This window comes from Lissotriton helveticus, chromosome 3_2 (genome assembly GCF_964261635.1).
Source record: "Lissotriton helveticus chromosome 3_2, aLisHel1.1, whole genome shotgun sequence".
NCBI lineage: Eukaryota > Metazoa > Chordata > Amphibia > Caudata > Salamandridae > Lissotriton > Lissotriton helveticus.
The window spans coordinates 463,285,904-463,311,606 of NC_136062.1; the positions used below are offsets into that span (position 1 = coordinate 463,285,904).

Genomic DNA, 25,703 nt, shown 5'->3' on the forward strand with positions numbered 1-25,703 from the left:
TTAACTTAAAAATCGTTAGAAAAAACAAAAGGAATCGAGCAAAATCAGTAGGCCACTGATGGGATCTCTTTTTGACCTCGCTAAAATAGAAACATTAGGAACAACCCCTCATGAGAAATATGAAACTAGTGAGAGAAACCGAGCTCGACGCCATGATGGCTGCAAGACAGCTCGGCTCCGCCGCCCACCCCGCCCAAAATAACGACAAACCCTATGCAAATATTATAAATATGTACAACACACCAGCAAAGTAACAGGGTAAAACGTTTTATTAAATAACTATTTACATGGCAGCCTGCTGCAACATCGATCCAAATGCATGACGCTGTTCCTGTCGAGGTAGCATAGCTGGCGGCCTAGGGGTGGAGGACCGTTGTGCAAATACCCCGGGGACAACACCATGCGCCAAGGCTCGTCCCCAGTACATCCAGAGGTGATGTCCGACAAGTTGTATGGGGGGATGCCTTGCTGATGCCGCCACCCCCACCACCTTCTTGTTGCCTGATCCGGCCAGCTCAATCGATCGAGCATGAGACTCATGCACTCTGATCTCCTTGGCCTCAGTCAAGCATCAATATTAAGATTTTCATAGGTGAGTGTAGGTTCATAGTTTTCCATCCACAGACTAAAAGCCTGGAGTGGGAGTGAAAAAACCAAAACTAGGTAAGAAGGAAGGCAGAGACTGTAGGAAGGACTCTGGATATGCTTGGTCCCTGACATGCTTCGATGTTACTGCCTTGCACAAATGGCATAAGTCCTGGATGTTGGGTGCCATAGTTGAGGGTTTGACCTAAAGACACGTCCTGCGGTGCCCTGGTCCAACCATCACATATACCTGCGCCAGGAGACGGCGTGGGGTGCACTGGAAGGGAGAGGCGGCGCGAATGAGCCTCCCCCACCTCCCCAGGTGGAGGTTTCTCAGCTACACCCCAGCGCTTCACTCGACAAGCTGGGTTGCGCCCGCTCCTGCGGCACATTGCCTCGCTCGGCCAGCTGAATTACGCCTGCTCTTGCTATTACAGCGTCTCACCCGCCTTCCGGCTGAATTGCACCCACTCTTGCGATACAGCAACAGGCGGCTGCCACGGAGCTCAGGAAATGGCGGTCGGCTCCACAGACTTGGGCCTGGCCTGCAAGGATGGCTCTCGGCAACCCTGGAACTCGGACGCTTGACTGCTGGGGCATGGGCCCCATTCCCAAAAGCGTCCCATCAGCCTTGAAGATTCTACAAGAGTCACCGGGGCCCCCGACTCCCGCAGAGTTCCGGTGGGGAGCGACTGCCATGATTGCTCGCGGAATGGCCACGACGTAGCCACGGGGTGCTCTCATGCTGACGCCAGCTTCAGTCTGAAACATCCAGAAACACTGTAGACTACCAATTCGATCAGTTCCGGTGGAGCCCCAACGACGTATCACGTTGTTGCATAATGCGTCATATGACACGCCGCGTTAGCGCACCGGGAAGTGCTCCGGTGCGCGAGGCGCGAAGCGCAGCTTCCCGGAAGCAATCCGGGGGGGGGGCGCGGAGCGCGTAACGTAAGCATAACAGGTCATGTGACTTGTTAATAAAACTTTTCATTGGTTTAGAACTATTTTTTGTCCCAAATGATGAAAACCCCTCCTTGTTTCCTCATGGCTCCTGCCCCCTCCCCAAGTCTCGCTCGGCCAGCTGAGTTTCGCCCACTCTTACGGCCTACGACATGGATAGGTCGGGGCGTTATGGATCAGTATGGGCAAATATACACTTGGGGATTCACAAGCAACAACAAGCCTTTGTATTTGGGGCTCTAAATCAACAACAGTGACAGAGAACAGAACCGAACTAAGCACTCAGGGGCTACGTTTAAACGTAACATCATCTCCACAGAGGTACATCACCTTACACAGACATGCACTCTGATCTCCTTGGCCTCAGTCAAGCATCAATAGTAAGATTTTCATAGGTGAGTCTAGGTTCATGGTTTTCCATCCACAGACTAAAAGCCTGGAGTGGGAGTGAAAAAAACATAACTAGGTAAGAAGGAAGGCAGAAACAGAATCTTCCTCTGCAACATCAGGCTCTGCATCGCTACTTACTTATAAATGCAGAAAAAACTCATTTAACACAAGGGCTCTTTTCAGAGCCACCTTATATCAAAGCACTCAAACTTCTGATTTATCTCCATTTTCACACTCTTGTTAATAGGTGTGCGCGCCCGAGTGCGCGCACCCCGCAACTTAAAAAAAAAAATATATATATATTTTCGCCTTTAAGGGCCTTACTGCACACCCTGAGAAAACCTACGCAGCAAAACAATCTCTACCTTCTCCCCTTTCCATGTTCCAACGCTTTGAAATGAACAATATATTTACTCGCAGTGACAAAATGGCGGTCAACACTTCCTGATTTCCTTCTAATCGAACGTTAACAGACGTCACGCAGCAAAAAAAAAAATTCTTTTCGCCTTTCAGGGCCTTACTGCACACCCTGGGAAAACCTACGCAGCAAAACAATCTCTACCTTCTCCCCTTTCCATGTTGCAACGCTTTGAAATGAACAATATATTTACTCGCAGTGACAAAATGGCGGTCAACACTTCCTGATTTCCTTCGAATCGAACGTTAACAGACGTCACGCAGCAATAAAAAAATTCCGCTCGCGCGCAGCCGCTTGAGTGCGCGCACCCGTGCGCGCGTATAGATATATAATTGACTTTAACTTTAATTTTCTCAGCAACTACTGAACGGATTTACACCATTCCAAAAAAAGCGTAATCTGCGAGCCGGACTCTACAGTTTTGCCAAATTTCTTATAAATCCATTCAGCCGTTCGGCCTGTACCCGTGTCTAAACGTCCTATGGAAAATGACATGGAGAAAACACGTTTTGGGACCCCCTTTTATCTCAGCCCCCACTTCACCAATCCCCCCCAAACTTTCAGGGAAGGAGCGCAGCGGACCGAGCCATCTTCTTTGAGAAATTCGCAAAGATTCATCCACCAGGGCCAAAGTTAATCCAAATAGAATGTTGAGGATTTCCAATGGAAACTGGGTCCTAACTATAACTACCTACTGGCGACTGCCAGTAGGTAATATATATATATATATATATATATATATATATATATACATATATATATATATATATATATATATATATATACATATATATATACATATATATATTCACAGAAAAAACCATAGGTTATAGACCATATATAGTTAGGAATTAGCATTTACAAAACCTTGAAAATTCACTGAAAAAACCATAGGTTATAGACCATATATAGTTAGGAATTAGCATTTAGAAAACCTTATTTTACTCACACAAAACCATTGAAATTCCATATATAGTTAGTTGCACTAACTATATATCGCGCACCCGCAATCCACTGCTGATGATGTCACATATTACATCATTCATGACATGGTCAGTGACATCACTGATGACATCTCAAATGACATCACTGATGACATCACTGATGACATCTCATTTGACATTACCGATCACATCACTGATGACATCATTCATGTGATGATACAATGAACCTCTTCAGACTCTAATATAACCTTAGATACACTCAGTGTAAACAGACACTCACAGACTGTCACTCATCCATGGAGTTACTCACACACCTAGTCAGTCTTGCAAAGAATCAATCACACCTCGATTTCCTCAACTATATAGTTATACACACCTTACTTATTGGAACATATAATAACACATATTTACTCTGTTATACAATCCCTGATACAAGTTCACAATAATCCATACAGCCACTCACACATTCACTGGCTCTTATGCAAAGTTATTTATATATGTCAACTATCACATGTACTGTGTTTTACATATGTACTTACTTTGACATGTAGCACTGAGATATCCATTCACTCACCAATACACTCATGCACACAGTCAACCGCCCATACAGATGTTTCCACATGCACTTTTGAACCCATACATCTAGTGAATCAACTGCTCACACATCTATGCACAGAGGCATACACCTCCCAGACACCCACACACACACTCAGTCTCCCATACAAATACTTGGGCAACTAATCAATAACCCATATAGTTAGTCATATAGCTAATGATCAACACATGCATCAGATTACAAAACAACAGACACAATGATGCACAATTTAAAACAGTTTAGTCACTAACCCATGCACTCAGTGAGACACATTTAATCACTCACTTATACAGTCAGTCATGCACCTACTAAATCCTTCATCCAGACACTTATACATCCACTCATTCTTCAATATGTAAGACATATTTTAACTTTACAGAAGCATACAGTCACTGGATGTTGTCATCAGTGATGTCATCAGTGATGTCATTTGAGATGTCATCAGTGATGTCATCAGTGATGTCACTGACCATGTCATGAATGATGTAATATGTGACATCATCAGCAGTGGATTGCGGGTGCGCGATATATAGTTAGTGCAACTAACTATATATGGAATTTCAATGGTTTTGTGTGAGTAAAATAAGGTTTTCTAAATGCTAATTCCTAACTATATATGGTCTATAACCTATGGTTTTTTCAGTGAATTTTCAAGGTTTTGTAAATGCTAATTCCTAACTATATATGGTCTATAACCTATGGTTTTTTCTGTGAATTTCATTGGTTTTTTAACAGCTAATATCTGTAGCTGTAAAATGTATTCTTCTTTAAATCCAAAAATATATTTTATATGTTTATGAATAATTTTTTTTTAAAATATTTTTTTTTCTTCGTTCCCGCTTCGCGAATCGGGAAGCTTCCCGTTAGCTGACCTTGATGCCGCGAAATAGACCGCGAGCCGGTAAACGTTTCTTTACCGCAAGTGCCGCGTTAGAAAACAACATCGTGACGCCTCCCGTCCGCATGACGTTCCACGTTGTCGCGTGATACGTCATATGACGTGCTACGTTAGCGAACTGGTACGCGAAGCGAGTGCCAAAGCGCAGGTTTCTGGAAGCAAACCGGGAGGCCCTGCAAAGCGCTTAACGTAAACACAGCAAGTCATGTGACTTGGTAATAACACTTTTCATTGGTTCATTTCACTTTTGGTTTCCTAATGATGTAAGACTAGGTCATATAATCTAAAATGAACACTTTTGATTGGTTGAGAACTCTTGTTTTTCCCAAATGATGAAAATCCCTCCTTCTTTCCTCACTCTGACTTTCATCATTGTGAGAGAAAGACCCTTTGTGATCACTGAGCAATGGCTTCTTTAGTAGCTTCAGCTGGTGCTTCCCCACCACCTCCACCACATCCAAGGAAGAGTGGACCACCTGCTCAAGTTGTAATTCAACAAGAAGAAGAAGAAGAGGAACAGGAGGACGAGCACGAAGAGAGGCAGTTTTTGCCTGAGCAGCCCAAGACGTCTCACCGGAAAGAAAACTTCATTTGGCAATTTTTTAAAATTCCCAAAGGTCAGAAAAAAGTAAATGCAAGATACGTAACTTGCCTTATATGTCAAGATAGACTGTCCAGAGGGACCGACAAAAAATACAGTTTCGGAAACTACACAATGCATCGCCATATGACTAGGTGGCATCCTAACAACTACATATTTAAAACATTCATATTTAAAACAAGTACTTCCTGAAATCTTTGTATTTACATTTAGAATAAGTACTACATGATATGTTGACAGTCATATTTAAGTTAAGTAATTCATGACATCTTTTTGGGCATAATTACAATATGTGCATGTTCCGTTTTCAGAAAGTATTCCTATTTAGAATAAGTAATTCATGATATGTTGACAATCATATTTAAATTAAGTAATTCATGACATCTTTACGGTCATACTTTCAATATTTACATGTTTCAATATTTACATGTTCCGTTTTCAGAAAGTATACCTACATGCATAACATAGACACAGCGACCTAGGCTGTGCAGACTACTCGCCTCATTGTACCAACCTGCTGAGCTGACTAATAGCTTTTAAAGCGGCTTTCCGCATTACCTACGTTTGCATCGTGTGTTTTTAAATTGTGATTGTAATTTTATTACGCTTTTGTGCTTTACTTTTCTCGCGCTTAGCGAGTGCTGCCTACCTGCTTCATCACGCTCCAGACCCCGGTCCGCCTCGGCTGAGTGCCGCTTGTGCGGAGGGTCGCCTGCAGAGCGCCATTGACCCGCCTCATTTCCCCACTTCCGCCCTGCCTTACACAGTGCAGGTCAGCGGGCTAGTGGTTGTTGACTACCCTGTATAAATTCTGGTGCTTCGTGGGTCACCATTGATAGACACAGCGACCTAGGCTGTGCAGACTACTCGCCTCATTGTACCAACCTGCTGAGCTGACTAATAGCTTTTAAAGCGGCTTTCCGCATTACCTACGTTTGCATCGTGTGTTTTTAAATTGTGATTGTAATTTTATTACGCTTTTGTGCTTTACTTTTCTCGCGCTTAGCGAGTGCTGCCTACCTGCTTCATCACGCTCCAGACCCCGGTCCGCCTCGGCTGAGTGCCGCTTGTGCGGAGGGTCGCCTGCAGAGCGCCATTGACCCGCCTCATTTCCCCACTTCCGCCCTGCCTTACACAGTGCAGGTCAGCGGGCTAGTGGTTGTTGACTACCCTGTATAAATTCTGGTGCTTCGTGGGTCACCATTGATACCTCATTGTACCAACCTGCTGAGCTGACTAATAGCTTTTAAAGCGGCTTTCCGCATTACCTACGTTTGCATCGTGTGTTTTTAAATTGTGATTGTAATTTTATTACGCTTTTGTGCTTTACTTTTCTCGCGCTTAGCGAGTGCTGCCTACCTGCTTCATCACGCTCCAGACCCCGGTCCGCCTCGGCTGAGTGCCGCTTGTGCGGAGGGTCGCCTGCAGAGCGCCATTGACCCGCCTCATTTCCCCACTTCCGCCCTGCCTTACACAGTGCAGGTCAGCGGGCTAGTGGTTAAACGTCCCCCCCATATAAAATGCCGGAATGGCGGAAGCGCAGCGGACGAGCGCAGCGGGAGCGCCGACGTCGCGCCGAAGTCAAGCCAAAGTCCTGCCCGTCTGCGCCCGTCCGCGCCGGGCCGCGCCCAGCGGTCGCCCACCCTGCCCCCACGCTCCGCTACTCTTCAGCGGACCTATGCTCTCTACAACACCCGGTTCCGCTGCCCCCTGAGGCCGTCAGGAGGGCTCAAGATTGCAGTATTTCTAACTTCCCCTGTACGGCGCTCCCTTCCTCGCCTGATCCCGTTCCTCCTCCCGTCCCCTCTGACTCCCTGTCCCCCACTCCCACTATCGCTACCCTTAAGATCCTTTACCTCAATACGCGCTCCATGGTAAAACATCAACTCGAGATCTTCCATCTATTAGATGACACTAAGGCAGACATTCTCTTCCTGTCAGAGACCTGGCTGACGGAAGACTCTGTACCCGACATTCTAGCCGCTCTTCCTAACGGATACTATATCCTGCATGTTAATCGGCCCGGCGGGCAAGTTGGCGGCGGGGTCTCAGCCATCATCCGCAAAGAACACGCCTTTTCCATGCTAGACTGCACCCCTATCCCTCACTCTCAAACCCTTGCCATTCTGCTTCGTTTACCCTCCACTTCCCTTGTCTGTGTTCTCATGTACAGACCCCCCACTTATATGCCCTCCTTTGCTCTTTCAGTTGGGGAACTCCTTGCTCAGCTTCTTATAAACCACTCCAGAATTCTTTTTCTGGGTGATTTTAATTACTGGCCTACAGATCCCCAAGAGAGCCGATTGTCAGAACTGTTTACGGAAACTCTTACCAGCCTGAATTATCAGCAGTTGATCTTTACTCCCACTCACTGTAAGGGCCATATACTTGACCAGGTCTGGCTTGCTAATCTTGACTCTTCGCCTCCCCTGGTCACTCCTTGTACCTGGTCCGACCATTATCTTGTTTCCTTTTCTGTTAACCTGCCCAGTTTTCACCGTCCTCTGCGCCCTGCTGGCATTATGGCCCGTAACTGGAAAAATGCCAATATGACTACTCTCCATTCGCTCCTGGCAGCCTCAACCCCTTCTGCTCTTGAATCTGTTTCCCTCCAAGCTTCTACTCTTGAGCTCTGGCTGAAGGCAGCTGCCGATGTTGTAGCCCCTTTAAAATCCATTAAAACCTCTCGCCCCCACGACGCTCAGCGATGGTTCTCGGACCAGCTCAAACTCGATAAGCTGGCCCTTCGCCAGGCTGAACGTCGCTGGCGCCAGAAGTACGACCCTGCACTCAAGACTGAATTCACTACTCTACTAAATAAATACAAATCTTCTATTCTTGAAGCCAAGACTTCCTACTTTTCATGCCGGATCCTGGAGTCGGCTTCAAAAGCTAAGGACATCTTTTCTATCGTCAATGAGCTCTCCCTCCCTGACCGTATCACCCTCCCGCCTGCTCCCACCCAGGCTCTGTGTGATGAGCTCAATTCCTTTTTCCTAGACAAGATTTCCACAATCAAAAACAACATTCCCCCGCCCTCTCCCTCCAATTCTTTCCCTCTCCCTTCTGAAAATGCCCAGAACTTCTATACCTTCCCCCCTATTTCTATCACGGAATTTCATAGTCTCCTCCACAAAGTTAGCTCTGGCTCCCCCAGGGACTGCTGCCCCCCTCACATCTTTAAAGAAATTTTTAGGCTCTGCCCTGATCCTGCCCTGGCCCTTCTCAACTCTTCGTTGACATCAGGGGTTGTTCCTGAGGCTTTTAAGCAGGCCATTGTGTTACCCATCCTGAAGAAGCCTAGCGCAGACCCTCTTGTGATGAGTAACTACCGACCCATCTCTCTCCTCCCCTTTCTGGGAAAGATCTTGGAGACATATGTAACCAAGTGCCTCAGCTCCTTTGTGGAAACTTCCTCCTTCTTGGACCCTCATCAGGCTGGCTTTCGCCCACTACATTCCACAGAGATGGTGATTGCTGCAGTGATGGACACTCTTAGAACCGGCGCCGACAACAACATCCCCCAGGCTCTTGTCTTGTTAGATCTGTCGGCGGCTTTTGACACGGTCGATCACACCATCTTGATCGACCGTGTCAACAACGCCGGGATCCGCGGGATCGCCCTTGAGTGGGTTCGCTCCTTCTTACACGGCCGCTCCCAGGCTGTCCACCTCTCTACTTTCTCCGCCCCTTTCTCCCCCCTCACCTGTGGTGTTCCCCAAGGTTCAGCCCTCTCCCCGCTCCTCTTCAACTTATATATGCAACCACTTCTGGCATCCCTTCGTCACTCCCCAGCCACCATATACAACTATGCAGATGACCTGCAACTGATTTTTCCCCTGGACACTTCCCCTATCTCCCGTCTTAACATCCAAACCATAATGCTACGTATTTTTGACTGGATGGCTCATAGCCAACTTAAGTTGAATCCGTCCAAAACGGAACTCGTCCTGGTGGGCGGCTCCACCAACCCCTGGAATGACAATTTTTGGCCATCTTCCCTTGGCGCCCCTCCTCGTCCAGTCAGTACTGTGAAAAGTCTAGGAGTGATCATCTCGGAGGATCTATCTATGAAACCTCAGATCTCTGCAGTCACATCATCCTGCTTCTTCCAGCTGCGCAGGATTCGCAAGATCTGCAGATTCTTAACCAGAGAGGCGCTCATTCTTACCATCTTGGCCTTGGTCATTTCCAGGGTTGACTTTTCTAACATCCTGTATGTGGGGATTCCCGCCTACCAGCTTCAAAAACTTCAGCTAATCCAGAACCAGGCTGCTCGCCTGGTGTTTCGTCAACCTAAACATCAGCATGTCTCCCCTCTTCTGAAGAGCCTTCATTGGCTCCCTGTGGCCAAACGGTGCTCCTTTAAACTCGGTTGCACCGTATTCAAGTCCCTTCACAACCACGCCCCCGAGTTCATTTCCTCCAAACTCAGGCGATATCTCCCATCCCGCTACCTTCGATCCTCTGCCGACAATCTTCTCTGCATTCCATCCATTCGCCGAAAAAAACACGGTGGCCTCCGGCTTTCCTTTCTAGGCCCCACTTTTTGGAATTCCCTCCCTGTGTCCTTTCGTCACTGCCCTTCTTATGATTTGTTCCGAAAAACCCTGAAAACTCACCTTTTTAAGTTGGCCTTTGAGTAGTGCTCCCTGCCTCAGTTGTTATGTCTGTTATGAGCGCCAAGAAACCGTCTCGGTGTACGTGCGCGGTACAAATTTTTTTAACATTAACATTAACAGTGCTGCACAGTTTCGGAACGACCTAGATAATCTCCCTATTATGGCCAGAAGATCTGTTGTACCGGAAGTAACGGGACCAGAGGGCAGGGAGATGGTGCCAAATATACAAATGAGATTTGGTGAAGTAAAACACACCTGCGTATTTTGCGATGGATTCATTTCCTACGGAGAAAGAAGCATCACTCTGATCAACAGAGCTATTGACTATCATATGCAAGTTTGTCCGAAACGCCCAAAATAATAAATACTTATTTTTTTTGTTTTGTTGCTCCTGTTGAGCCCTTTACAATGAATCGTTTTCATTGCCCCCTCCAAGAAAAACCCAAAAAAATATAAAACTGTTCCGAAAAATTCAAAAACAGTAAAAAAATGTTCAGAAAAATAAAAAAAAAAGTTCTTTTCAGAACTACCTCCCCGTTATTAAAAAATTGGTACAATATTTGGAACTGTGCCAACCTCTATTTCTCTTAGTTCGCTTCCTAGTTCGCTCGCTGGTACGCGAACTGGAAGCGAACCAAAAACAGTAAGTATAAGGGAAGGAAACACACACTTATGTTAAAAGAAAGACAGCTATAGGGGAGTAAACTAGAGATACTATTACCCATAATCCACTACTGATGATGTCACATATTACATCATTCATGACATGCTCAGTGACATCATCAGCAGAGGATTGCGGGTTTTTTGGCAACATGCCTTATCCACGGTTTAATAACGCTGCCTTTTGCTTTATATAAGTTTTCAAATTGTATGAAATATATACCAATAGGTCTTTATGAACCTTTAGGTAGTGCTTTTGTTCATGAGGTCTGGTCGCTTCCATACACATACAGATGCTTCAAAGATGATCAAGAAGTTTATCTGAATGGAGAGGAATGCACTGAGACGCCAGATCATTCACTAATGTGTAGGCACATACAGTTACACGATTCATGCAACAAACACCGACCAAATATGGCTTGCGTGTTGCAAGGCACGCCAGTTCCTGCTATCATCCCCACGTTCAAGTTGTTGGAAAATGGTAGTTATTTGATGCTCAATAATGAAGATTGTTCTGAGTTAATTAAAAGTATTCCTTTTATCGTAACAGTAAGTGAACGGGTTATTTGCTGCAGAAATGTTCTATTTCCTCCCACACATGAACATAGGGAGTTTTCAATCTGGCCACAAATACCAACCTTGGGACACGTTTCAACGGCATGACAAGAATAAGAGCTCTTTTGTCTCAGAGAGAGGTGGCCTTGAGTTCGGCCCGTGAAACTTTCGTACTTCACATAGCGAACACCCGTACACAGGTTTGCCTTTCAATTTCAGCAACATGTTTCCGACTATCTTTAACGCATCCTCCACAAAATCCCTGGCACACTTTTTTAAAGTTGTTACCAGTGGTCTCGTGACTTCATTTGAGAAAATCTTTGGAGTCATCCCTGCTCCCTTTCATTGTATTTTCTGCACTCTGGTTCGTGGATTGGCATTTTTACTTGCATTACCAGCGGACGCTCTTGTGCTTTTTTACATTTTTAAATATGGATGTCCCTCCTATGCAACCTCCGACCCTGCAGCTGCTGACACTGTTCCGCAATCGCATGCTAGAATATTATGGCACAATGCCGTTGGCGATATTAAGCACGGCATATGGATTATCTTTTCGGTTCTCCTACTTCACCTGTGTCCAGCCTGTATTTCACTGCCTGACCTGTGATTTCGATTGGGCCATTGATTTGTGTCTCTGCGGACCGGTTTCTCCTGACGTCGACTTTAATCAGCTGATGACTCCTATCATTACTCACGAGTTGATTTGTCCTGGCGAAAGGATTATGGCTGTGGCATTGATGCATGGACTACTTGGTCCCTGGAATTTACTGGCGGCAGCACAGTCTTTCTTGGAACACAGCTTTCTTGAAAACCCACCGAGCTGTCCTCTGATGGTGATAGAGGATCCGGTGCTGGGAGAGCACGTATGTTCTTTTCCGCTTTTAAATTGGATGGCTGAACTGTTTTCGGATGAAGACGGTGACTTCCTATTGGAGGCTGTTGCAGCTTATTTTGCATACACAGTTATGTCATAGACCTTTTTCATGTTTGATATGCTGAGTACTAGCATTTCATTGACAATTCATTGACTTATTTGTCAAGTTTTTATTATTTACCTTGCCTATTGGCTTAAGACTCGATAAAGTACTTGGCTGTTTTATTTTTCTTTAGCATTGAATTTTCCTAGTTTTTAATGCTTTACCTTGCGGACCGTCCACATATAAACTTGCAATCTGCTCTCATGAGATGGCACTTCTATTATCTTATTCAGTTCGTTTCCGGATCATGAGGAGGTGTCATCTAGGTCCTGGATATCTTTACACCGTGTTAAGTTAGCATGGGCTCATTACCGGTTTAAACGCCATTTTTCCTTTTTTGCAACTTCTGCACACGACACTTAGTTGTTGCTTTAGCTTTCCACCTAGTAGTTCATCGTGGTTTACATGAGAATAATATGTTATTGGTCTACTATCTGCTTTACTTGTTAAACTATATCTGTACAGCGAGTGCTAAAGTTTCAAGAACAACACGATACAGAATTTTTATGAGGTCTGATCTCCACGACTTCATACTCATAACATAAGTGCAACTTCTGCCAATTCTGGGCATGAGGCGGGTTTTATATTGCTTTGCCGAACACACATACACAACAGTTGATGCGGTTCACATGAAGAGAGAGCTGGTGTATGCTGATGTGATTTCTTCAAATCTAAGACACTAAAGTATGGACACGCCCTAAACCAACACAAAGAGACCTTCTTAGCAAATAATATAATATGTGTATTAGGGAGGGTGAGATATAAGCAGCCGCGGGCCGTGGAGGGAGTTACGATGGGGCAGGGAGGCGGGGAGGGGGAGAAGCAGGGTGGAGCCCTCTCTACCTTGCCCCTCCCCCTCCCCGCCTCCCTGCCCCACCGTAACTCCCTCCACGGCCCGCGGCTGCTTATAAGTGTTGCTAACTCTTATTCATTTACAGCATGTTAACATACTATCACCATTCACTTTTTATGTACTAGTAACTATGCTGGTAATTTTGCTACTGATAATATGTGTACTTTTATTATCTAAGGTACTACGCCTGAGAAGACGGCATTAGTAAATAAACATTTCAAATACACATCTGTTCTTCTTAACTCCATGTTCTGGTTTCTAAGAAATCTATAACGACCGACTGTTCATGAGTTCCACGTATCCTGAGGTACTATAAGTTCATATTCTGGATTGTCTAAACATTGAGAGTTTGTTATATCCAATGTGACACTGTACCTAGCTTGCTAAATAGTTTTTGATTACTAACGTGAGTTTTGGGACACCCTAATTCGCCGAGGTTCCAATCCTCTGTCCACAGTTCTGTGTGAGAACAGAAACCCTGCGACAGGGGCACCCCCGACCCTTGCTGGAGCTTCATCACACTTGCGATACAACTCCAGCAATGCGCCACCTTTACGGCACAGATACATCACGCATCTGTGCTGTTTTTGCCCCATGATGCGCCGCATTGTAAATGCAGCACACCATAGGTGACGGAACAGCGGCACAGAATGACTAACACATCCCTGGTGATGCGCCAGTCATCATAAATCTATCCCTATGCTTCTTATCTTGTTAGAGATGAACCGCCATATGTATCATCAAAGTTATTTGCATTTCCTAAATAGCGAACTTTAAGGAATAAATAGCGATTCTTTACCATTCCTAGTTTGCGATGAGCTATTTGCTAATTAGCCGAATGTAGCCCAATGAAGCCCAATGTAGCCCAATGTAGCCCAAAGATGGCCGCCAGACACACAAAAAAACAAATGTAGCCCAAATATCAGCCAGATGTAGCCCAACTATAGCCCAGTGACAGAATGACCAATCAGCTTCGCAAACCTCCGTTACGCGAAGCGGAGCGCTGTTACAGATATATATCTTTTTTTGAACGTTAATTTCTCAAAATCCACTGGAGCACATATATTGAGACCTAGCAAAGGCACATCGGGCTACCAGTCCCTAATATTTTGCCAAGTTTCGTGCAAATCCATTCAGCCGTTCAATTATTATTATTTTTTTTTTTTTTTGCCCCGCGGGGCCCTTTTAAAACCTCCACATCAAACCTAGGGGGTCAGCGAGGATCTACTATGCCCCCTTATAGTTATTTCCCCCTTTGTTTTGACCTCCTCTTGTCTCTCGATCCTACCGAGAGACAAGATGGCGGCCGCTACGGACTGTTTGGAATGTTGACAGACGCCGGAGAACCAATCAGCTTCGCTTCACAAAGCTCCGTTGCGCGAAAAGTCCGCGAACCAGAGCGCTAACCGGTCCGCTGTTACAGATATATATCTTTTTTTAAACGTTAATTTCTCAAAATCCACTGGAGCACATATATTGAGACCTACAAAAGGCACATCGGGCTACCAGTCCCTACAATTTTGCCAAGTTTCGTGCAAATCCATTCAGCCGTTCGGGCTAAAAGTGAGGCCAACCGCCCTATGGAAAACTCAATGTTAAAAACACGTTTTGGGACCCCCCTTTTTTCTCGGCCCCCACTGGACGAACCCCCCCCCAAATTTTCAAGGGCTGCTCAGAAACAAAATGTGCCATTTTCCTGAAAATTTCAGCCAATTCCGTCCACAAACGCCAAAGTTATTAGACATAGAATTTTCAAAAAACCCATAGAGAAAAAATCCTAACTATATATACCTACTGGCGACCGCCAGTAGGTAATATATTCCAACACACTTGTTCCCTTTTCTAAAAGAACGACGTCCAGGCCAGCAAATAAGTTCAAAACTGGTGTTTTATTTCACAGCCCACTCAACGCGTTTCGGGAACCACTTCCCTTGCTCACGAGTAATTGTGTCTGTTTACATCCAGCATTTAAAGGTGTGTCATGTGGTCTTAGTACACAATAAACATAATGAACAGACTACCATTTCATCTCTCATCTGGAGCTGTGAAGACAGATTCAAAAGTGCTTGTCAGCAGTGCGTGGCAATATTATTAGCGTGTTTCATTCTTTTCGCAATATAAATTGGTAATCACATTTAATACCTTTACAAATTATTGACATCTGAGTAGAGCAACAAAATTAAATATTAAGGCAGTACCAACACCAGAGCTAAATTAAGTCCAAAATTATCGCTGTTGCACCAGGGTCTCTGTGCTTACAGCATATTTATCGCTATTGAGTCATATAACGATAAATCATCATACTCGTGTGCTTGCGTGTAGTTGTGCCCAAGTGGGCTAAAACGTTCGGATGCATCCCTTCCGGTTTGCATATATCATTCCATTCTACACAATTTGCTCTTGCCAGTCACTAAATAAAGCAAAATCATACGTTGATTCTGGGATCATAGCTCCTTTCACAGACTGCCACTTGATACATCGCGCCACACACTTTCTGTCTTGACTGAGCTGTCTCACATTCTCCCAAAATTAATGATATCGGTACCTGTAAAAAAAATAATAAATACAGTGATTATCGGTCATACTAGTGTGTGTTTTATACATTCATACCATTAAAAACAATGATTATTTGAAGCAGCTCTGGCTATATAGATTTAAATTCTACATTCATTATTTATCCAAGGTGTACCCCTAATGCCTCATCGCAGTTATGTCCTTGGGGTTGCATGGTATGATATTTCATTATGAACCTAGACTCCAACCGTCTGAGTTCTTGCAATCTGTTACCACCTCTCTCTCTCATGGGTACTTGGTCTAGTACCACAAATAAGAGTAGGTTGCTGTTACTTTGGTGGTGAGTGGCAAAGTGCCTGGCCACTGGGTATTGTTTATCATGATTCTTTATGGCCCTTAGGTGTTGTAAGACCCAATTGTGCAGGGCCTGCCATCCTATCTAAAAGATTCCGGGGATTTTTTGCAGAAAATTACTAAAATCTCATTGGATACAGGCTGTATACTAATGACTTTAGACGTGAACAGCCTGTATACCAACATTCCCCACAAAATGGGAATCAAAGCCTGCAGACACTTTCTCAGCAGTAGATCAGTTTCCTTCTTATTCCTTACAGAAATGCTGTTAGACATGATATACACCTATCTAACTCAAAATTATTTTTTGTTTAATGGCACCATCTACCATCAGCTGCTTGGCACTTCAATGGGCACTTGCTTTGCTCCCAGCTTTGCTGGAATGTACTTAGGCTGGTGGGAAGAGCAAGTAGTCAGACAATTAGATCAGTACCGTACCGGAGTGCGTACTTGGCTCCGGTACATTGATGATATTTTCATCATTTGGGATGGCACAGTGAAGGAAGCGGAAGAGTTTGTTGACATTCTTAACGTGAATGACTTCAACCTCTCCTTCACTAGCAACATAAACAATGTAGCTGTAGACTTTTTAGATCTTAGGGTCACGATAGAAAATGAGCGCTTGGTGACAGCTCTGTACAGGAAAGAGACGCCCGGAAACAGCCTTCTCCACGCACAGAGCTGTCACCCGCGGAACCTGATTAACTCTATCCCCTATGGTGAGCTCCTTAGAGCTGAAAGAAATTGCACTAAATTGGAGGATTTTGAAAAAGAAAAAGCTACCATGTGCGAAAGATTTAAAACCAGGGGGTACAGTAAGAAATGTATTGCAGAAGCTGTACGCAAAGTAAATGAGAAAGACATGAATTCAATACCAACTGAAGACAAGAATACTGACTGCGAGGGTGTCAGGTTTATAACAGATTATAACTCCCAAGCTAGAGAGGTCAGAGGAGCTATAAACAAATACTGGAGTGCCCTTAGAACAGACAAGGATATTAAACTAGGTATTCAAGAGTTTGCACAAATAACTTACAGGAGACCAATGTCTCTTAAAGACAAAGTCTGCCAAACATTGGTAACAAACAAAAAAAGAAAAGACAACCCGGTCCAGGGATTCTTTGTCTGTGGCCGCTGCAAAGCGTGCAGATTCAGTCACAGCACTAAAGAGATCAAGCTGTCTCAAATGTGTGAACCCTACAAAATCATGAAGCATGTTTCTTGTCAGACGGAATATGTGGTTTATGCGCTGAAATGTCCCTGCAATAAGTTTTATGTGGGAAGCACTATTAAACTAGCCAAAGACAGGGTCTTACAACACCTAAGGGCCATAAAGAATCATGATAAACAATACCCAGTGGCCAGGCACTTTGCCACTCACCACCAAAGTAACAGCAACCTTCTCTCATTTGTGGTACTAGACCAAGTACCCATGAGAGAGAGAGGTGGTAACAGATTGCAAGAACTCAGACGGTTGGAGTCTAGGTTCATAATGAAATATCATACCATGCAACCCCAAGGACATAACTGCGATGAGGCATTAGGGGTACACCTTGGATAAATAATGAATGTAGAATTTAAATCTATATAGCCAGAGCTGCTTCAAATAATCATTGTTTTTAATGGTATGAATGTATAAAACACACACTAGTATGACCGATAATCACTGTATTTATTATTTTTTTTACAGGTACCGATATCATTAATTTTGGGAGAATGTGAGACAGCTCAGTCAAGACAGAAAGTGTGTGGCGTGATGTATCAAGTGGCAGTCTGTGTAAGGAGCTATGATCCCAGAATCAACGTATGATTTTGCTTTATTTAGTGACTGGCAAGAGCAAATTGTGTAGAATGGAATGATATATGCAAACCGGAAGGGATGCATCCGAACGTTTTAGCCCACTTGGGCACAACTACACGCAAGCACACGAGCATGATGATTTATCGTTATATGACTCAATAGCGATAAATATGCTGTAAGCACAGAGACCCTGGTGCAACAGCGATAATTTTGGACTTAATTTAGCTCTGGTGTTGGTACTGCCTTAATATTTAATTTTGTTGCTCTACTCAGATGTCAATAATTTGTAAAGGTATTAAATGTGATTACCAATTTATATTGCGAAAAGAATGAAACACGCTAATAATATTGCCACGCACTGCTGACAAGCACTTTTGAATCTGTCTTCACAGCTCCAGATGAGAGATGAAATGGTAGTCTGTTCATTATGTTTATTGTGTACTAAGACCACATGACACACCTTTAAATGCTGGATGTAAACAGACACAATTACTCGTGAGCAAGGGAAGTGGTTCCCGAAGCGCGTTGAGTGGGCTGTGAAATAAAACACCAGTTTTGAACTTATTTGCTGGCCTGGACGTCGTTCTTTTAGAAAAGGGAACGAGTGTGTTGGAATTCGTTGGGAGTGGCGCTCCCGTCCTGGCCCGCCGCTGCAAGCGGCCACTGATGATTCGCGCCGACAAAAAGTTGGATATATATATATATATATATATATATATATATATATATATATATATATATATATATATATATATATATAATATTTGTTTATTACCTACTGGCGGTCGGCAGTAGGTAGTTATAGTTAGGATTGATTTCCATAGGGAAATCGCAACATTCTATTGGGAATAACTTTGGCGCCGGTTGAGGAATCTGCCTGAATTTTTCCTCAACTATGCCTCGCGGCTCTCCGATCCTTCCCTGAAAGTTTTGGGGGATTTGTCAATCGGGGGCAGAGATAAAAGGGGGGTCCCAAAACGTGTTTTCCCCATGTTAATTTCCATAGGGCGGTCGAACTCACTTTTAGCTCGAACAGCTGAATGGATTTCCACCAAACTTTGCAAAATTGTAGGGACTGCTAGCCCGATGTGCCTTTGCTATGTCTCAAGATATGTGCTCAAGTGGATTGTGAGTAATTTGAGCTAAAAAAAAAAAATATATCTATAAGCGCGCCCCGGTATGCGCACCCTGCGCGTAACGCGAGTAACACGAGTTCGCGCGCGGAAAGCTGATTGGCTCTCGGGTGTCTGTAAACATTCCAAACAGTCCGGAGCGGCCACCATCTTGTGTCTCGGTAGGATCGAGACACAAGAGGTGGCAAAAAACAAAGGGGCAAATGACCAAAAGGGGGCAGGGTAGACCCCCCCTGACCCCATAGGTTTGATGTGGGGGCCATAAAAGACTCCGCGGGGCAAAAAAAATATAATATTTTTTTTACGAATTTTCGCGGGGGAGCGCCCGGTACGCGCACCGGGGAGCGTACCGGTACGTGTACCCTGCAGAAAAAAGATTGACACAGATTCATTAAAAATATAGGTTTATTTTTATAAAGTAAAGGTAGTTCTAAAAAGAACTGTTTTTTTGCTTCTTTTTGTTGTTTTATATTTTTTTATGTTTTTTTTAACATTTTGTACTTTTTTGGCTTTTCTGAACACTTTTATATTTTTTTGTATTTTTTATGGGGAGAAACAAAAAACAGGGAATTGTAAATGGCTCAACTGGAGCATAAAAAAAGTCAGGAAAAATTTGTTTTTTTTGGACACTTATGGTTATCACCAGCAACCATGATAAGTTCGATGCTTTGCTCACCATAGCAAAGTGTCTCATTACAAAATTTGCATAAAATTTTGTAATTGGCAAACTTAGGTTGGATAATAGCCAATGTGTCTCTTGCCCCCGAACCCGATGGAGTGGGTTGTTTTGATGTTGAGGGTCTAGACGTTGATGGGGGTAGCTTACTGCAGAGGTCCCTTAACTCTGCATTAGAAAAATTGTTTGGATGCAAACGCATCATATGGCGAATCATGGTATGATTCCCGAAGGAATACTTTTTGTTAGGGTTCCCCCTAGACAGTTCAGCACCACAAATTAAACAAGTCACTTTTGCAGCGTTGACTTTCTTAAAACCCCTTGGGATTTTATAGAACTCCCATATAAAGTGTTCTTTCGGTTTGTAGGGCTGTTTATTTTCAGGCAGGAACTCCCTTGTCTGTGCCTCCTATTCATCATCCTCCCCCTCTTCCTCTTGACCACCAATGTAATCTTCTGGTGGTCTTTTAGATGGTGGTGGTGGTGGGTCAGATGCTCCAGCTGTTGCTGCTACTGTAGCCATGTTATACAAGTAAAGAGTACAGATAGAACTCCTAACAGGTCTTCCTCAGTCAAAGGACAAAGTCAGAATAAGGAAAAAAGGTAGGGCTTTCATTATTTAATTTAGTTTAGTTTGTGCATTTATATGGCGCAACAGCTACCCTGAGGGTTTCCCGGCGCCTTGGATCTGATCTATTTGGAAAACAAAACTGTTCTGAACCAATGAAAAGTGTTATTTTCAAGTCACATGATCCAGGCTTTAATCATTTGGAAACCAAAACTGATTTGCACCAATGAAAAGTTTTATTTTCAGATCACATGACCCGACGCGCTTACGCTACGCGCCCCGGGGCGCGTGGCGTTAGCGCGTCGAGACATTGCGCGATCGTATGTGATCGCGTGCATCCGGGTGCGCTTACGCAGTGCGTCATATGACGCATCACGCGACTGCGCGAAACGTCACGATGTTGTTTTCGTTCGCGGGAATAGCGCTAACGGGACGCTCACCGGTACGCGCCCCGGGGCGCGCCGTAACATTGCGCTTACCCGTCCGTTCACCGGTATGCGCCCCGGGAGCGCTCCGGGAAAAAAGTATTTAAAAAAAAAGAAAAAAAAAAAGAAATTACATATTTATACAATATAAAATTCGTTATAAAAAATATTACTTTTCATACCTATAGAGATTTGCTATTAAAAAACCATTGAAATTCACTGAAAAAAAACATAGGTTTCACATCAGTTATATTTAGGAATTAGCATTAAAAAAACCTAATAAATTCACTGAAAAAACCATAGGTTTCACACCAGTTATAGTTAGCTGGAAATTTTACTCGCATAAAACCATTGAAATTCCCACATTATAGTTAGTTGGACTCACTATAACTTGCGCGTGCAATGCACTGCTGATGACGTCACATATTACATCACTCATGACATGGTCAGTGACATCACTCATATATGCACACACATTACCTATTGACGGTCGCCAGTAGATAGTTGTAGTTAGGGCTTGATTTCTATTAATAAGCTGTCTTTCAGTTGCCTATATCTATACACTGGTTGACGAATCCTCATGGAATTCTCCCTTAAAATTAAAAACTCACTTCAGCTTCTGTCCGGAATATTTTGGGGTAGCCCATCAAGCAGGGGCCGAGAAAAAGGGGGGTCCCAAAATGTGTTTTCCACATGTTGATTCCCATAGGAGTTTTGAACACTACTATAGCCTGAATAGCTGGATGCAAATGCACCAATTTTAGAATAAAGGTAGTTTTTGTTCCACAGATCATGTTTTTTGTGTTCTGGGGTAAATTTTTATATTATAGGCACGCATATCCTCTGCAGATCCACCATGTAGGGTCCGTGGGTCAACGTGCCAAACAAGTCGTGACTGGCTGGCAGCAACCAGAGAGAAAATTTGGGGATGCCATTTTATGTGTTTGGGAACGGTCCCCAGGGGTGAAAAATTGCTTATATATTAAATGAAGGGGCCAAGTGAGAGCTTTCCGGATCCCTTGTGTATGTTTAGTGAGAAGGCTTAGCTACTTGCTAGATCCACGGATCCCTCACAGGACTCAGCAGGGGTTACGGTATAACTCCTCGAGGGATCCACAGATCTAGTGTGACTCAAAGAAAACCATAATATATATATAAATGATATATATTTTTACACTTACTCACATACCCATACAGAAACTATCACACCCACTCACATGCCAATACACTCTCACACCCACTTTTGCATGCATACGAACACTGTCACACCCATGCACAAACCTATGCAGAGACTCTCACACCCATTCACAAAACCATACAGACTCTCAAACCCACACTTACATCCATGCAGAGACTTTCCTGCCCATTCACAAACCCATACAGAACCTCTCACACTCACTCTTACAGCCATGCAGACACTGTTACTCTCCTTCACAAACCCATTCAGAGGCTCTCACACCCACACGTACACCTATTTACACAGTTTTATACCCATTCACATACCCATACTGACATGGTCACACCCATTCAAATATCCTACAAACACTGTGCAGGAAGCTGGTTCTGTGTATACTATACCAAAGTGAGGTATAGTGCGCACAGAGTCCAGTGGAACCCAAAGATAGGCAGAGGTAAAATTAGATAGAACCTTACTCTCTATTTGTGGTAGTGTGGTCGAGCAGTAAGGCAGTATCAGAGGACAGTGTTAAGCATTTGTTGTACACACTCAGTCATCAAGTGAATTCACACACTCAAAGACTAACTTCAGACCAATTGTTTTTGTATAAAATATACTTTTAGTTATTTTATTACTAGAACCAAGCAAGCCTGGCACAGGTAAGCAATAAATACTTTACAGTAGTAAATGCTGATTGTAAATACAATACATAGACTTGTATGGGATTTTCAGTAAAATAGCAGGTAAGTTACTTTTGGATTACTTTTCTTACTCAGTGCTGGAAGCCTGGAGGCAGCACTGGGACATTTCCTGTAAATAGGTGAGTAAAAGCGTTTTTGTTAAATCGTACAATTTTAAAGAATTTCTTTAGGTTTCAAAACTCTACACAGAAACTTTTTCAGGAAAGTGTCAATGTTATCATATAGAGGAAAATATGGTTATGGGTTTTTAGGTAAGTAATCGGTCTTTGGAGTTGTTGTTCTGGGGTTAGAACAAGGGTTCCCCCAGGGTCAAGGATGCACTCTAGTTACACCCCAGTTGCACTAGGGCGGCTGGGTGCAGAGTGCTGAGGCCCAATGTTATCCAACGGGGGATGGGAGGCTCTGGTTGGTGGCTACTGGCAAGCAGGCCACTGGGTTGTGGGAGCAAAGCCCCTGGACTTTCGCTCAGGGCAAATGGGGAAACAAATTAGCACCAAAGGTACACCCTCAGCGGCACTAGGGGGGCCGTGTGCAGGGTACTGTTTCGATGTTGGATGCCCCGTTGTTTCCAATGTGGAACCTCCGGTGTGCAAAAGCACTGCAGGCAGGGAAACAAAGGACTTCTGGGTGCAACCACCACTTTGAGAGGTAAGTTGGGAAGTTAGGGGTTGTTTAGGCACTGTCGGTTTGGGCACACACGGTCCTTAGCGCTGGGAGGCCTCATGGTAGCCATGCGCTTTACAAGTACCTTTTTCATTTCATTTCACACAAGGCCGTGGGGCGCCGGGTGCAGGGGTGCATTTTGGGGTGGGATTTCCTTACCTGCTCCTGGTCGAGGTTAGGGGGGCCTTCTGGATTTAGGCTGCAGGCATCGGCTGGAGGCTAGAGGCAGGTCAGGGGTCGCCGGATCTCAGTTCAGGATCGCCAGGGTGACCTCCTTGTGGTGTTTTCTCACTTGAGCTCGGGTCGTGGATGGCGGGTGCAGAGTGGGGTGGATTTGCAGTCTCCAGCTGCTGCCAGAGGATGCAGTTGAACAAATCCAGTGTTCACTGCAGAAGCAGTCTTTGGAAATGAAGGCAGGCAGGTCCTATGGGGTTTTTGAGGTTACTGGCTGCAGGACACACCAGGATTGTGCAGGAGCGGGTTTGAGGGGGAGACAGGCCGGTAGGGCTGGGGCCAAGTCCATGGGTGTCTTCCTCTTGTTAGCTGGTGCACGACAAGGTTCAGGGGTGCCCATAAATACTAAATTTAGGGGCATTACATGTAGGTAAAAGGCAGGGACCAATGGGTCCCTTCCCTGGGGTGGGCACACCCCCTATTATGCCACCCTCCAGTGGGAGGGGGCATGTGCCTGTCCCTGGTTGGCTGAGTCCCTTGTGCTTTACCTCGCCTCCCCACCTGAGGGGTGGAGTTGGCGGAGGAGGGCACACCTCTCTTCCTTATTTGTTTTTCCCACCGGTTCTCCCGCCCAAAGTGGGGGTCAGAACCAGTGGGAACCAGTGGGAACCAGTTGTTGAAAAGCAGCAATTGGCCTCGGGAAGCTCACAGAGGCGGCAAGCCTTTGAAGCTTCCCCTTTGTGAACCCTGCCCATCTTGGGGGAGGAGGCTTGGCACCTCGTTCCAGGATGTGCATTGTTTCAGGCTCCGGAGAGCAGCAGGCTCTCCACCCAGGGGTCCAGAAAGATGTCTGGTGGTGGCAGCTGAAAGAAGCTACTCAGCCAGGACACTGGAGGTGGGTTAGTTTTCAGTGGGCATCTCTAAGATGCCCTCTGTGTGCATTTTTCAATAAATCCCACACTGGTATTAGTGTGGGTTTAATGTGCTGAGAAGTTTGGTACACAACTTTTCAACTTTCAGTGTAGCCATTATGGTGCTGTGGAGTTCTTAATGACAATCTCCCAGCACCATATACTCTTAATGGCAGCACTACACTTACAATGTCTAAGAATGGACTTAGACACTGTAGGGGTACAGGGCTCATGCACCTGTACCCTCACCACTGGTATAGTGCACCCAACTAGAGGGCTAACTGATCTATGCCAGGGCAGTGGGTTGTTGGCATGGCACACAGGTATGTGTCTGAAGGGGGTGTGCAGTTCCTGGCAGGGTGTGGTGGACAGGGAGGTCTTTCTTCGTGATGCCCATACACACCCCGGAGGATGTCATGCTTCATCATTGGACGGTTGCCCCTCATCAGGCCAGCGCTGCAATGCCCGACGGGCTCCCGTATGCGGGGCTCTTTTTCGGAGATCATTTTGAAGAAGCCGTGAGGTGAGTGCAGGTGTGGGGGCTGGGTAGTGCACAGGAGAGTGAAACAAAATAGGCCTGGAGCAGTCCTACTTAGGTCAAGTTTAATGGTTTAGGTAGCGCAAGCCTGGTTAAAAGCGGTGTGAGTGCCCCTATGTGGAAGTAATGTTCCTAAAGGGCTATCAAGGTGAAGTTGGTTAACATGTTTCATGCCTATATTGCCCCTAATGGGTCAATTGGCACTCCATCAGGACCGGAGTAACTAAATGTGAATGCCGAGACTTGAACCTGGTTCCCCAAATTAGAGGATGACCGCCCTAGCCGTTAGGCCAACTTCTCTCCCCCAGCTGAGACAATTCTGTCTGATAACTCAAGGCTGCTTAGAATACTTAGTATGTAGAATCTTTGCCCTGCTGGAAACTTGTTCCACAGTACCAAAAAACATGTGTGTAACATATTGAGCACAAATTGTCACTGTCACCTACACACAGAGTTACTCTTAAATACAAAGATGTATAATGTTCAACACCTCTACACACCTATGCTGCATTGGGAGAGCATTGATTTTGTTACCAATTATATTAATGGACACGGACTGTACAAAATTGGGTTGAAAGGTTATATCCCTCCACTATTTAAGATAGAAAACAGACTAACACACTTATTGGATGATATCATCAGTGATGTCATCAGTAATGTCAATCGAGATGTCGTACATGTCATGTGTAGTGTAATATATGGGGTCATAAGCAGTGCATGACCGGGGCGCTGCTAAATATAACTGGTGAATTTCTGTGTTTTTTGGTGCAAAACATTAATGTTGTTATTGACAGGATCACCCAGCTATAACGTGACTTTAACGTTTGTATTTTTTTCAGTGAATATTTAAACATATATTCACTGAAAAAAACAAAGGTTAAAGTAACATTATGGTTAGGTGAAATGTTCAGTAATAATGTACATTTTAAACTTAAAAAACAATGGTGGAATACCCTATTTTATGTTAGCTTTAGGTAGCCCACCCTAGGGCTGTGAGTGAAACACGC

The 25,703-nt window shown here is 44.6% G+C and overlaps 1 protein-coding gene across 1 annotated transcript in view; it reads left to right on the top strand.

Moving 5' to 3' along the window:
* LOC144826169 (astacin-like metalloendopeptidase) overlaps positions 1 to 25,703 on the top strand; it is a 272,346-nt gene that overhangs the window by 129,995 nt on the left and 116,648 nt on the right. The window lies entirely within an intron of this gene.